Source organism: Giraffa tippelskirchi, chromosome 11 (genome assembly GCF_054371585.1).
Source record: "Giraffa tippelskirchi isolate mGirTip1 chromosome 11, T2T-mGirTip1v1.2.pri, whole genome shotgun sequence".
NCBI classification, from domain to species: Eukaryota; Metazoa; Chordata; class Mammalia; order Artiodactyla; family Giraffidae; genus Giraffa; species Giraffa tippelskirchi.
Genome location: NC_137285.1, coordinates 83,686,531 through 83,696,267, shown reverse-complemented (window position 1 = coordinate 83,696,267; position 9,737 = coordinate 83,686,531). Strand labels below are relative to the sequence as shown.

At 43.2% G+C, this 9,737-nt stretch overlaps 1 long non-coding RNA gene across 1 annotated transcript; it reads right to left on the bottom strand.

Moving 5' to 3' along the window:
• Positions 1 to 1,287: 1,287 nt before the first annotated feature.
• LOC145525836 (uncharacterized) lies at positions 1,288 to 8,956 on the bottom strand. The gene is made up of 3 exons (XR_014068439.1): positions 7,500 to 8,956; positions 4,388 to 4,559; positions 1,288 to 1,559 (listed from the first exon to the last, which is right to left on the bottom strand). It is a non-coding gene; the product is annotated as an uncharacterized LOC145525836 (long non-coding RNA).
• Positions 8,957 to 9,737: the final 781 nt, after the last annotated feature.

Genomic DNA, 9,737 nt, shown 5'->3' with positions numbered 1-9,737 from the left:
CAGGACCAACAGCAAATCTAGTGCTTACGGCCCATGGAGTGAGTCATTTTTCAACACCTCCTTTCTCTGTATGACAGAATTATTTTCAATCATAACCAGGAGAGGAAATGAATAAGAGTACTGACTGGAAAGAAAATGCAGAAAGTGAGATTTTCAGTTACTGAGCATTGTAATGAATAATGTCACACTTTTTGTTTTTGGACCTGAACTTCATTGTAATCGATTTTGCACATTTGTGTCAAAATTTGTCAGTCTATCTTGACTCATAGTGCATCGAAGAACCCTTTTTGATTTGCATTTTTGAATTTATTAAACATTTCACATTGACATGTAGTTGGTTGACAATGTTGTGCCAGTCTTCACTGTACAGCTGAGTCAGTTATGCACATAGAAACGCTATTTTTAAAATCCCGTTTTCTATTACAGTCTATCACAGGGCACTGAATATAGTTCCCTGTGCAACGCGGCAGGTCCTTGCTGCTTGTCCATCCTGTACACACAGTTTACATCTGCTAACCCCAAGCCCCGCGTCCCTCTCTCCCCTCTCCCCACTGGCAATCACAAGCTTGTCCTCTATGGCTGTGAGTCTGTTTCTGCTTTGTAGATCGGATCATTTGTGCCATATTTTAGATAAAGGTGATATCATATGGTATTTGTCTTTCTGTTTCTGACTTACTTCACTTAGTATGACAATCTCTAGTTGCACCCATGTTGCTGCAAATGGCATTATTTCATAAAGAACAGCTTTTATTAATTTAATTTTAAAGTTTTTTTCACATGAAGTGACCAAAATACAAATAGTTAGGAAAAATCTTAAACTTAGGGATACGTTTCTCAGTCATAAAAAATTCCCATTTGATATTGGTTTCCAGATATCACAGTGCTATCCACATCTGTTACTTTGAAACTGACTTTAGCATCTTTCATATGTCTCTACAGTTGAAAAATTTAAAATACCAAAAAGCTCCACATGGTCACGGGATGACAGAAATGATGAAGTTCAAATTCCGCTCTCTAGTTTTTATAATACTTTATTTCTATTGTTTATCTTGAATCTACTCTTTAAACATAGGAACGAGTAGTCCTATAAAAACTGGAGAAAAGAATTGGGCCATAGTGATTATGAAAGTTATGAACTTACTTTTAAGGGTATGTGTGTAGCTGAGTCCTCATTAGTCCGTGGCTAACTTCAGCGAGAAGTTCTCCAAATTAAGTTGTATGTGGGACACAATATCTATTAAAGATAAGTAATAAAACCATGCTTACTGGAAGTCTACATACATATTATTACAATTCAACTGTAATGTCAGCATTTATTTAGAATACGGATTGATACAAGATTTTTGGAGGGGGCTTATTTCAATGCTATTTATTAGAATTGCTGGCACATGGTGATATTAAAAAGGAGACTGAGATTTAGTCAGTCTGGAAAGATGAAGCAAGCTATCCAAGAACACAGACTTCATTAACAGAAGACCAGGATTGGAGCTCAGATTTCTTGTTTCCTAGCATCTGGTAACAAGATGGGTAGCACTGCAACATGAAACAGTTCCTCAGGACTGTAAAAGGAAGTAAAAATAATTATTATTTTAATATTATATCAATATATTTATTGATCAATTTATTGCTTGTTATGAGCTAGGCATTGTGATATGTGTTTTATGTAGATGGTCTCACTTAATTCTCCCAATTCTGTAATTATTACCCCCTTTATGTGGATGAGAAAACCAAGACTTGTGAGATGTATGTCATCAGAAGAATAAAGGTGGGAGGAAGCATATTGATCAACAGGATCGCCTAAGCTGTGAGCTCCTGCCACAGGCACTGACACCTTCCTTCCCACCTCCAACCATCTAGCAATTCACGTTTTTGCTTTAGGGCTCTGGGAATTTAGGTAGGGTCTGAGTTATATACTCCGAGTTATATACCATCACTTCATGGCAAATAGATGGCGAAACAGTGGAAACAGTGGCAGACTTTATTTTTGGGGGCTCCAAAATCACTGCAGATGGTGACTGCAGCCATGAAATAAAAAGACACTTACTCCTTGGAAGAAAAGCAATAACCAACCTAGATAGCATATTTAAAAGCAGAGACATTACTTTGCCAACAAAGGTCCATCTAGTCAAGGCTATAGTTTTTCCAGTGGTCATGTATGGATGTGAGAGTTGGACAGTGAAGAAAGCTGAGCGCTGAAGTATTGATGCTTTTGAACTGTGGTGTTGGAGAAGACTCTTGAGAGTCCCTTGGACTGCAAGGACATCCAACCAGTCCATCCTAAAGGAAATCAGTCCTGAATATTCATTGGAAGGACTGATGTTGAAGCTGAAACTCCAATACTTTGGCCACCTGATGCGAAGAGCTGACTCATTGGAAAAGACCCTGATGCTGGGAAAGATTGAAGGTGGGAGGAGAAGGGGATGACAGAGGATGAGTTGGTTGGATGGCATCACCGACTCAATGGACGTGAGTTTGAGTTAGCTCCAGGGGTTGGTGATGGACAGGGAGGCCTCATGTGCTGCAGTCCATGGGGTTGCAAAGAGTTGAACACGACTGAGTGACTGAACTGAACTGAGTTATATACTCTAACAAGTTGTGGGTTTGCAAACATATTTAAACTTCATTGCTAGGTGAATAGCTGGAGAGGGTGGGACAGATATCACCCAGGGCTCTTCCAGCAGTGAAGCGTGACTCCCTATAGCCTGTTGACAACAGCAGCTCCAGTTGGATCCGTAAATCCTGTGGGCTGCTCTCTCGTGCTCCCCAAACCTGTTTGTGTCTGGGCCTTTCACAGATTGTCAGGGAGAGTCTAAACCTGTCTTGTCTTGAGCTACTGATCAGAAATCCCCACCCCCTGTGTACTGATATTTCTTCTCATTTTTCACTTGACAATCTCCTCCCTTGGGCTGTGAAACTTGGGCTGGAAATCCTGTCCTTCCTTCATAAGATTCCTGAAACTAATAATTTCCAGCATTTTGTGATTATCTTTCAACAGATATGTGTTCTCCCTATCCTGGAGGGGCAGAATAGTAAACAAATCGATTTCTCTGAAGAATGATTGATAAATCAAATACTTTTATGAATTAATAGGCTACCAGTATACTTAATTAACAGAGGCTGACATTTTAAACACTGTATTTGTTTTTCATCTTCCTCTCCCCTGTCTTAGAAATCTGTCTTTGTATTTCGTTGTCAGATCGCCTCTTCTGTCCCCTCATCTGATGTAGTTTTTGAAGGACTTGGGGGGTAAGAGGCAAACTCTAGGAGATACATTGTCACTTGGATGTTTGACTTAGTATCTGTATTTTGAGGAAGCACATGTTGCTGGAAACTTGGAACTTGAAGAATAAGGTTTTAACCTTTCTTCTGACACTGATTTGTGTTAAATTAAGCAAAAATCTTAACCTCCATGGGCCTCAGTTACACTGCTTGTTATGTGAAAGAAATAAACCCAACTCCAGGACCATTCTGTGACCTACACTCCTGGCATAGAGTAGGGGAACAAAAAAGCTTCCTTCACAGGGACCGCAGGAAATAGAACCTAAATATCTGATGTGTAAATATCATGCATCTTGAAGTTAGAACTGTGTTTCAGGTCTCTGGAATATTCTTTTCTATATAACAGGAGGCTGTTCTTCAGTTTGATCCTCCACGTGTTTGCTGCCTCTTTGAGTTGTCCCCATAATCCTGGTGCCAGTTGCGGAGAGGAAAAGAATTTCTTACATCCTCTGATGTGGCCTCTTTAACTTGAACTTTGTCTGATGCCAGAGCCATGATTCATCTCCAAGAGACCGTGTCCTTGAGAAGTATTTTTACCCATGAGAGCAGAGAAAAGCCCTGGCTCTGACATTTGACCAGGTAAGGGAGATGCTAGCTGAACTGCTCTCCTTCCGCTTACAGACTTCCCAGGAGAGGAAGTCACAGGTGCTTTCGTCATGAAACTAATAAAACCTGAACCAGAAACTATGAAGTTGTTCAAAAAAAATTCAAAGATCTGTGCTGCTGCCAAACCTGGAAACCTGGAGTACATAGTGTTCTTCTGAGGGTACCACATATGGTGTTTTGATTATGAAAGTCAAGACTATGAAATGGGAAATGGAGGCAGAGGAGCTGAATTGATCTGTGTAATAAAGTAATGCTCAAAATTCTCCAAGCCAGACTTCAACAGTGTGTGAATCGAGAACTTCAGGATGTTAAAGCTGGATTTACAAAAGGCAGAGGAACCAGAGATCAAATTGCCAACATCTGTTGCATCATCGAAAAAAACAAGAGAGTTCCAGAAAAACATCTACTTCTGCTTCATTGACTACAGTAAAGTCTTTGACTGTGTGGGTCACGACAAACTGTGGAAAACTCTTAAAGAGATGGAAATACCAGACCAACTTACCTGCCTCCTGTGAAACCTGTATGCAGGTCAAGAAGCAACAGAACTAGAGCTGGAACAACGGACTGGTTCAGAATCAGGAAAGGAGCACGTCAAGGCTGTTTGTTGTCACCCTGCTTATTTAACTTATATGCAGAGTGCATCATGAGAAACGCTGGGCTGGAGGAAGCACAAGCTGGAATCAAGATTGCGGGAGAAATATCAATAACCTCAGATATGCAGATGACACCACTCTTATGGCCGAAAGTGAAGAAGAACTAAAGAGCCTCCTGATGAAGGTGAAAGAGGAGAATGAAAAAGCTGGCTTAAAACTCAACATTCAGAAAACTAAGATCATGGCATCCAGTCCCATCACTTCATGGCAAATAGGTGGGAAACAATGGAAACAGTGAGAGACTTTATTTTCTTGGGCTCCAAAATCACTGCAGGTGGTGACTACAGCCACGAAATTAAAAAATGCTTGCTCCTTGGAAGAAAAGGAAAAACCTAGGCAGCATATTAAAAAGCAGAACATTACTTTGCCAACGAAGGTCTGTATAGTCAAAGGTATGGTTTTTCCTGTAGTCAGGTATGGGTGTGAGAGTTGGACCATAAAGAAGGCTGAGCACTGAAGAACTGATGCTTTTGAACTGTGATGAGAAGACTCTTGAGAGTCCCTTGGAGTGCAAGGAGATCCAACAAGTCCATCCTAAAGGAAATCAGTCCTGAATATTCATTGGAAGGACTGTTGCTGAAGCTGAAGCTCTAATACTTTGGCCACCTGATGTGAAGAGCTGACTCATTGGAAAAGACCCTGATGCTGGGAAAGACTGAAGGCAGGAGGAAAAGGGGATGACTGAGGATGAGATGGTTGGATGGAATCATTGACTCGACGGACATGAGTTTGAGCAAGCTCCAGGAGATGGTGATGGACTGGGAAGCCTGGTGTGCTGTGGTCCATGGGGTCACAAAGAGTCGGACATGACTGACTGAACAAAAAGAACAACAGCAACATTAAAGTAATAGGAATTTCCTATTTTTTCCTTGTGTTTCCAAGGAAGTGTTCAGGGGCCTCTAACTTTGGGGAAGTGGAAAGGAAAGTACAGAGTACAGGCAAGGGGAGAGAGAAGAGCACCACAGATGAGGGGGGGATTAGGGCCTGAGGAGAGACAGAGGCAGGAAAGGATACTGGGCTGACATGGTTTGGGAAGGGAAGGAGCTTCCCTGGTGGCTCAGCAGTAAAGAATCTGCCTGCCGATGAGGAGACATGGGTTCAATCCCTGGATCAGGAAGATCCCCTGGAGAAGGAAATAGCAACTTACTACAGCATTCTTGCCTGGGAAAATCCCATGACGAAAGGGCTGTTGGGCTACAGTCTTGGTGTTCAGTTGCTCTGATGTGTCCAACTCTTTACGACCCCATGGACTATGGGATGCCATGTTTCCTTGTCCTTCACGTCTCCTGGAGCTTGCTCAAACTCATGTCCATTGAGTCAGTGATGCCATCCAACCATCTCATCCTCTGTCATCCCCTTCTCCTCCTGCCTTCAATCTTTCCCAGCCACAGTCAATGGGGTTGCAAGAAAGTCAGACATGACTTAACATGCACACACACAGTTGGAGAATGTTTTAAGAGAGCGTTGATAGTCTCCTGTGCTCTAATCTTCTCCTTAAACCTGCGCTACATCTGCCCCTCACAGTCCTGTGGTTGTGATGACCTGGAAGAGGGGGAAGAGGGGCTGTGTTCATGATGAAGGGGACAGAAGGCCTAGGAGGGATGAAAAGTCCCAGACGACTGTGATGATGAGGAGGAGCTTGAGCAAAGATGATGGAACAAATAAGAGATGAGAGAAAGCAAGCATCCCCCTAGCATGGAAAGTCTCAGAGGATCTGCCTGGTGATAACTTGACAGTGCAGAAAGGGCGACCTCGAGGGTGGAAATTTGCAGCTAAAATCAGTACTGTAGGCTGACTCAGGATCAGGCCTGACCCAGAGGGTAAGGCCAGGCCAACTTGGCCCTCAAAGAGGCAGACTGAGTCTCCCAGGGTTTTTCCTTCCCTGAAGGGCATCCAAGAGTTTCAAGAGGGGAAAACCGATGATCTACGCCCAGACATACTTCACTTGTGGGTTGCGGGAAGGTGGTCAGACAGCCAGAGCCTCAGAGCACCCTTCCCAGGGTTTACCTGACGTTTTCAGGGCTCAGCTCATCAAAGAGGCTGACGGCTTGTTCAGAGGAATTCCCGTCAGAGTGGGAGGATAGGCCCGTAGCAGGGGAATGAGGAAGGCGATTCCACTTAGAAAAAAACAAACAGAACCAAGAACAAAGGGTGGAGTTCCAGGAAGAGATAACAGAAATTTTCTCCCCTGGGAAAGGTGAAATGTGTGTGAAAATCACTCTTTCATTCAGAGCCCTGCAGTCTGTATTATTCTGTATTATTATTGTGGAAAGTTCCAGAAAGTCAGACGACTCACTGCTCAGGAAATCATAGATGCCAGAGGCTGCAAGTGCAGAGGGCAGAGCGATCCCAGGCAGAGCTCTTGACCTCACTTGGGTGTTGTCCATCTCCCAGCCTTGTCTCAGCCATCCTTCCCCTCCTTTGAAATCTCTGAGCCATCTTCCCACACTGACTGCATCTGGGAGGCTTGTGTCTGCTCCCATCAGCCCTCCGTGTATCCCCATGCAGAGCTGATGGGTGGCTGACGCACAGGACTAAGTGCAGCTCTTCCTTTACTGCACTGAGGGGTACTGTTCATATGTGTTTGCCCTGGACGTGCTGAATCTTTCTCAGGGAAGGCTTAGTGGCTCAAAGCAGTGGACATGGATTCCAATCATGCCTCTGCCTCTAGGACTAGGGCAAGTTCTCTTAACCCAGAAATAGAGAAACAGAAATACCCACCTCACTGAGTTGTGAAGATTAAATAAAACAACACATGTAAAGCACTTACATGGTGTCTGGCACATAGTAAATGCTCAATAAAAAAGAGCAGTCACTGGAACTCACACACTATTGTCTGGAGTGTATATTAGGACAATCCCTCTTGAAGATGCATGCACTCTTGACAAATTTTTTGGCATATATTATATATCAAAGCTGAACATATGCATAGATTATCTCAACAATTCTGCTAATAATTACCGTCTTTTGTTAGTTTAAAAGGTCACCATCATGGGAAATATGTTCTGAGCTCTAAAGAGCCAACTAATAAAGTTTTGAAATACAACCCAAGTATAACTTGAGGGCTGTTTTATATTTTATTAATAATGTTGTGGTTTGGTGCTTTTTGGTACTTAAATTCCTGAGCCTTATTGGCTTGAAGTTCTTTGCACTCCATGGTTAAGTTAGTCACATGGTCATGTTTTGGAATTTGAGCTCTGTTATTAGAATAATTACATCTTGGGCTGACTCGGAAATGACTTGGAATTGGTTGACATCCTTGAATAGACAAGAGTAAGTCCCATGACGCTAGGCCAGCCACTAGGAGGGTTTCTGGATGTGACAAATGTCACATTGAAATGCTTGACAATTTTCTCTGTTGAGGACATTATTACTTGTATAAGAACTAAACACTCATCAAATGCTCACTTGGTGAAATTACATTGAATGTTCTCTTATTCACTCCTCAGCTGGATTGCCACACTCAGTTGTAATATTTTATGAATAAAGCCTTACTGAAATACATTTGGGTGCTGTCATAAAATTGTCAGCTCATTCTGCTTCTTCCTCTCCTCTTACTTCCCTCCCTTCTTCCTTTATATCTCTGCTATGATCTATTTTCAGGTATCTCTTAAATATAAACATATATATTAATATGAAATACTTTACAGTTGACTTTGAATTTGAAAACTTCCTTTACAACCCTGTTGATATGATAAAAAATTTGAATTTAAGGCACATCATTTTGAATGGCTCCGTCCTGTGGACCAGGGCTACTCAGAATGTGGTTCACAGGGCAGTGTCTGCCTGTGATCTGTTTGCTACTACCAGTCTGTGAAGACATACCTACAGAACTTGACACTAAGCATTTATACACTTTTATAAGCAATTTCTCAGAGTAATTTTATGCCCATTGAGCGTGTCTGTAATAACATCTTCCAAAGAGAAGTGAGTGGTTTGTCTCATGCAGTGGCTTCTCGTCCTGTTTTTCTCCACCCCCCCTTTCCCCCTCGTCCTTTTTCTCCTCTTCCTCCTCCTCCTTTTTCTTCTTATCCTCCTTGTCCTTCTTCTATAGACATAAAAGTCTGTGGTATTGACATATTGACATAAGGTGCATAAAGGATTGCTCCACTCAGTCAATGTAACGGCAGCTTTGTTTACACCATTGTTGGAGGAGGCCCTGTGAGGGCGTGAGACTTCCCGTTGACCCTTGGATCGCTGTTCGTCCTGCCAACTACGCCGACTGTATCACTGGTCCTGTTCGTGACACCAGTTGTCTGGCTCTTCACACTATCTGCACTGTTCGGTGAACCCAGGGTAAGGCAGGGCGCACACTAAGAGGCTGGAAGAAGACTTGAGCAGCCGTAGGATCTGCAGATGCGTTTCTTCTCTCCTGGCTGACACAGCAGCCATAACAGCGGCCGTGCTATATTCTCCCCTCTTGTGGTTGACCCCGCGGACACAGCCGTGACGCAGCAGCAGTTGCTGCCGCCTTGTGAGTGGAACTCACACACGCGCACCACACACAACCCGAGACTGTGCCAGCAGAGGCACACGCGCAGCGCCGTAAGTGACCTCAGCGCCCTGCGCACAAGAGCCAGGACACGGAAGCAGCCTAGACGCCCATTGGCAGACAAATGGAGAAGGAGGCTGCGGCACGAATACACAACGGAATATTACTCAGCCATTAAAAAGAATGCATTCGAATCAGTTTTAATGAGGTGGATGAAACTGGAGCCCATTATACAGAGTGAAGTAAGCCAGAAAGAAAAACACCAATACAGTATACTAACACATATATATGGAATTTAGAAAGATGGTAACAGTGACTCTACATGCGAGACAGCAAAAGAGACACATGTAAAGTACAGTCTTTTGGACTCTGTGGGAGAAGGCGAGGGTGGGATGATTTGTGAGAATAGCATTGAAACATGTATATTATCATATGTGAAACAGACTGCCAGTTCAGGTTCGATGCATGAGACGGGGCGCTGGTGCACTGGGGTGACCCAGAGGGATGGGGTGGGGAGGGAGGTGGGAGGGGGGTTCAGGATGGGGGACCCATGCACATTCGTGGCTGATTCATGTCAACGTATGGCAAAAACCACTACAATATTGTAAAGTAATTAGCCTCCAATTAAAATTAAAATGAATAAATAAATAAATGATCTCAGCTGTTACACAGTCATTATTTACAAAATGTGGGGCGAGAGAGTCTGA